Raw genomic sequence first — 6,000 nt, 5'->3', positions numbered from 1 at the left:
ACTTTTACTTCTACTCCACTACATCTCAGTGGCAAATATGATACTTTTACTCCACTACAATTATTTGAAAACTTTAGTTACTAGTTACTTTATAGATTTTGATTATTATTACAAAACATACATTAACCACTTTAGCCCCACGCTGGGCAAGACCTGGGATGTTGACAACCGGAAATGGTTGAATTTGGCGGAAGTACCGCCCAAGGAAATGACGTTGATGTTTTACAAATCTGTTAACATTCTCCGTGAATGAAACGAGTGTTGTGATTGGTCAAAAAATATTGTTTCCGGGGGAAACGGAAATCCTGTCCACTCAGGACTTCCTAGACACTCGCTGCTTAGGTCGTGACCAGGCTCTTCTATTCGCAGATGAGTGAGGCTGGGACCGAGGCTACTTCAGCCCTATACACATTTCGGCCATTTGAAATAGCCGATCTACAAGCTCACAATGCGTCGCGATGCGACGCATTGTGAGCTTGTAGATCTGCTATTTTCAAAAGATTTGTATAGGCTACATTTGAAAACTTGAAATGGTACATTCTGCACAATGAGTACTTTCTAATTTTGGTACTTTATGTACATTTTGATACCAATACTTTTGTAATTTCACTCAACAAAATTTAGAATTCGGGACTTTGAATTTCAACAGCGTATTTCTACATTACCGTATTGATACTTTTACTTAAGTAAAACATTTGAGTACTTTTTCCACCACTGACTGAAGCAAAAGTGAAACTCAGTATGTTTGTTGAATATTGAATAGACTGGAATCCGGTTTGACCAGTTCTCCAAAAGATCCATCCATCCATCCATTCATCCATCAATCAATCATCTGCTCCTATCATCTATCCTACAGTAATGGTTCTCAAACTATTTCATGCCAAGGACCCCCAAATTAAAATGTATAGCTAGTAAGCAGACCCATATCTGAAGAGATTTTGTGCCAGGGACCCCATACAGTATCTGTGTTGTTAAAATGTTTAAAAGATATTAAAATGTTTTGTCAGAGTCGGATTTTCAAATATTTTCAAGATTTTTCTTTCTTTTTTTTAATAGCAAATCTACAGCTCACAACGCGTCACATCGCAACACGCATTGTGAGCTTGTAGATCTGCTATTTTCAAGTAGCTTATGTATATAGGATTAACGTGGTTAAACAGATTTTGATGCTATTATCCAGTGGTGTGTTCTACCGTCAGATGCTGTGTACGGCGTACACCTTGAGATTATTTTTCGTCGCCATCGTATACCTTCAAAAACTGTTCAAAACAGCGCATCTGATACGCTGTGATACGCTGTGATACGCTAACTGCCCAAGGCAGGGGGGGCAGCAAGAATGTGGGCTAACTCTGAGTTGATGGCTTATCAAGTGTGAAGCTATTGTTCTTGAGGTGATAAGTAATGGCTGCGACGGAATTCACAAATTAACAACGACGCGAATACTAATGAAGTACTTTAATCAGGCGCGTCTGATGCGTCTCCAGAACAGCCTCCGTCTGCTGCACCAGAGGCAGAGACACGGCCACTGTCGCGGACAGAATCGCTCTCTCTGCTCTCATCTGTAGCCCCATACCTCTCCCTCCGCTATGTAGCTCCGAGATGAGGTCCTATATCGTTTTTTATTTATATTTTAACTCACCATAAAATCTAACAAACGAGTTGAAAAAAGTGTTTAAATCGCTTCTCTCCTGAGCCGGTTCAATAATATTATGCATTAGAAGATGCAATTCAACCTTTGACCAGTAGGGCAATCAGTAATGTTATCTCTATGGGCGCAACTCTTGCGCAATGTCTTAAAAACATGTAACCGGCGGAGGAGAGAGGCGAATAAAGTGCTTTTTTCAACTCGTTTGTTAGATTTTATGGTGAGTTAAAATTTCGAACATCTGTGATCATTTCAGAATACCTTTACTTTTTGGATACGATGTGCAGAAAGGGGTAAGAAACATGTAAAGTGGCAAATGTGCGGACATTTTTCAGCCGAACGGCAGAGAACGATATGGAACCTCATCTCGGAGCTATACAGCGGAGGGTGAGGTTCCGATTGGAGCTACTCTCATCTGTTGACACTACACTCAATAAGGAAAACCAGCCTGTCGATTCCAGCGTTGCTCTTGTTTTCACATTCAATATTTTTGTGGGCCACGAAAATGTTCACATTAAATATTTTTGTGGGCCACACACGCGCGCGAAGCGCGCGGAAAATTTTCACATTAAATATTTTTGTGGGCCACACACACCTCAAGAACAATTGCACGCGCGCGAGATTTTTACATTTTGTGGGAGGCAGGGAATAATCATAGTATACCTTCAAAAAAAAAGTAGAACACAACACTGCTATTATCTATACCTATGCTATGGCATACATAGGCAACTGGCCACATGCGGCCCCCACCTTCACTTAATACAGCCCGCAGGTTAACGTCGGAACACTGATGTATTATTGATTTCAGCTGTTTACAACTCCAAACATGCAAACATGACCCGCTTAATTACTTCAGTCTACAGTATATTAGTAGTTTAATGACTAGTATTAACATTCTATTGCCTTTGTCCAATGTATTTGTATTTAAGTTAAAAAAAAGTGAACATAAGTATAACTAAATGCATTTGAAATTACATAAAAATGTAACTTTTCAGGATTCCAATTCAAAAATAGAAAAAATAGCCGATCTACAAGCTCAAAACGACGCGGTGCGAAACCTGTAGATCGGCTATTTTTGTTACTTTTATGTGACATAGAATGGCATTAATTTACGAAAAAAGTTAAAATACAGAGATAGGAGGTGTCTGCCCGACAGTATATGCAATGTGGCTCTCTGAGTGAGTGTGGAAATATAGTGGCCCTCTACATCATCAAAGTTGCATCACCCTTGCCCTATGGCATTGGTTCTCAAAGTGGGGTCCTTGGGGGGGGTTCCAATGTGTCCCCAGCAAAAGTAGTTGATATAATACAATCATTTTAACCACTTTATCCATATGTTGGCTATTCAAAAACAGCAGATGTACAAGCTCAGCGCGTCACTTCGTGCCATGCTGTGAGATATCTTCTATTTTTTGTTTGTCAAATTTCAAAATTGTTCTCTTTTTCTCAGCATGTATGTTACATGCTGTGTAGATTCCACATCTAAATATCAATTTGGTTATGGCTGATGGATTTCTGATCCCAGAATAAAGTCAGTACACAAACTATAAACAATTATAGATCAAATCCGATCTGTAGGATCTGATCCTTGTACAGTCACTGATCTGAACATTATATCACTACACAACAGTGAGGTAAGTTATATTTATATATTCATATCACAGTCATATTATTTTTGACTAATGTATTTACTGTGACAGTGAGTGAACTGGTTGAGGGTTCCCTGCCTTGCTCAAGGGCTTTTGACAGGAAACAGACCAACTCACGGATGCTGGCCTATATGGTGCATCCTCTCACCATAGCCCTACAGTACAATATATGGTTCATCCTCTCACCATAGGCCTATATGGTGCATCCTCTCACCATAGACCCTTCGCCTGGATGGAGGCGTGCCCGGTTCAAATCCCTCCTGAAAACTTTTATAAAGCTGCTTTTATTCCTCAAATGTTTTAACCTATTGTATCCTGCAGCATTGCTGCATGATTTTTTTTGTTTGTTTTGTTTTTAATGTTTTTAATGTTTCATTTTTTTGCTTTTGCTTTTTTTCTTGTTGTATGGTGTGTTTTTGATTCTCTGTGAAGCACTTTGTAACTCTGTTTCGAACGGTGCTATATAAATAAAGCTTTATTATTATTATTATTATTACCCTTATTACATTTATTACAATTATTATTATTATTATCATTTACTTCCTCAAGTACTATACGTAAAAACAATTTTGAGGCACATTTAATTTACGTATTTATTTTGTTTGAAACTTTTACTCCACTACATCTTAGAGGGAAATATTGTGCTTTTTACTCCACTACAATTATTTGACCACTTTAGTAACTTGTTATATACTTTGCAGATTTAGATTAATCAAACAAAATAAATATTAACCTCTTAAGCCCTATTGCATACTTCTGATCTACAAACTCACAATGTGTTGCGATGTGAGATTGTGAACTTGTAGATCAAAAAGTTGAAATACAGGACTTTTTGGGCGGTGTAACCGCCCCCTATAAGTGAGTTTTGGACACTGACCAATCCTGCACCGTGATCGGCCAATAGTCTACAACGCAGTCTACACCCCTAACCCTTCCATTGTTAATGCAAATCGATACTTTTGCAAAGTCAGCCAATCACATTACAGCTAGTGTCATCACCACTAACTGTAATGTGATTGGCTGACTTTGCAAATTCAGGACTGTGATTGGCTAGCGAAACACATGACACATGTGCAGCCCTATGAATAGCAGTATGGACTTAAAAAAAAGTCATTTATCCTTTTTTTTTAAGTGAGTCATGTTGTGATGACCACACACCGCCCACTTCACACTGGGTGTGATTTTTGGGGTGGTGTAGCCGCCCCCTATAAGTGAGTTTTGGACACCGACCAAAAAATGTGTGTACCCCCTAACCCTTCCATTGTTTATGCAAATCGATACTTTTTTCATATCAGCCAATCACATTACAGCTAGTGTCATCACCACTAACTGTAATGTGATTGGCTGACTTTGCAAATTCAGGACTGTGATTGGCTAGCGAAACACATGACACATGTGCAGCCCTATGAATAGCAGTATGGACTTTAAAAAAAGTCATTCATCCTTTTTTTAAAGTGAGTCATGTTGTGATGACCACACACCGCCCACTTCACACTGGGTGTGATTTTTAGCGGCGCTAGCCGCTCTATACCTTTAGGTATAGAGCGGATATTAGCCCTCTATACACGAATCCACGGAGCGCTGCCCTGTAGGTGGCGCCGCCATTGCTGCGGTGTCAAACTCAGTCAGCTGCTGCTGCGGTTCTGCCCGTCTGTTCACGTTACTCTTTACCTGCTCGGCTGTTGGAGCAGCCATAAACTACACAGGTTCATCCCGATTTTCTGTACATCTTTGTAAAGTTAGTGTTAGTAAAAGTTAGTAAAAAGCAGGTAAAAGAGTAACGTGAGCAGTCAGTGACTGCAGCTGACTGACATCGCGCAGCAGCAGCAGCTGATCGAGTCTGACACCGCAGCAATGGCGGCGCCACCTACAGGGCAGCGCTCCGTGGATTCGTGTATACCTGGCTTTTGCGTCAACGTTCTGATTGGTCAGGCTCGCCAAGGTTCTGATTGGTCAGGTCCGTCAACGTTCTGATTGGTCAGGCCCGCCAAGGTTCTGATTGGTCAGGTCCGTCAACGTTCTGATTGGTCAGGCCCGTCGAGGTTCTGATTGGTCAGGTCCGTCAACGTTCTGATTGGTCAGGCCCGTCAACGTTCTGATTGGTCAGGCCCGTCAACGTTCTGATTGGTCAGGCAAGGGAACTATTCATGACATCAATATTATATCATGAATACAAAATTAGATGGTTTATATAAACTGTAAAAGTCCGGAACATAAACACTCTGGGTACGGCTTATAAATTGTATAGATTATTTCATAACACATACATATCTTTCTGGTACCACATTTATACACACGCACACACAAAGTTTACTTTTTAGGTACCCACTCTATCAGCTATGACAGATCAGTTTTTGCCACTTACCTTGGAATGCATTTGGTGATTTGCTTCCAATGGCACTATTTAGTGCCACTGGAAGCCTTGAAATAAATTTACAGAGATTTAATATTGTTTCTCTAGTAGAAACACATATCTATGACAAAATATATCAAAGGCGCCGCTACCTTCACACAGGTGTGATTTTTTTCTTGTAACTGAGTAATTTCGTATTGTGATATTGCTACTCAAGTAAAAACATCAGAGTACTTCTTGTTGTCAGCAGGATGTTAGTGGGAGGTCTGGTATCAAAGTGGGAGGACTGGTATGTTAGTGGAGTCTCCCTCTAGCTGCCACCACTGGAACTGCAGATTATGTGTCAGAAGTTA

The sequence above is a fragment of the Gymnoscopelus microlampas genome (genome assembly GCF_963454915.1).
Source record: "Gymnoscopelus microlampas genome assembly, chromosome: 16".
NCBI lineage: Eukaryota > Metazoa > Chordata > Actinopteri > Myctophiformes > Myctophidae > Gymnoscopelus > Gymnoscopelus microlampas.
This window is presented reverse-complemented; position numbering follows the sequence as displayed.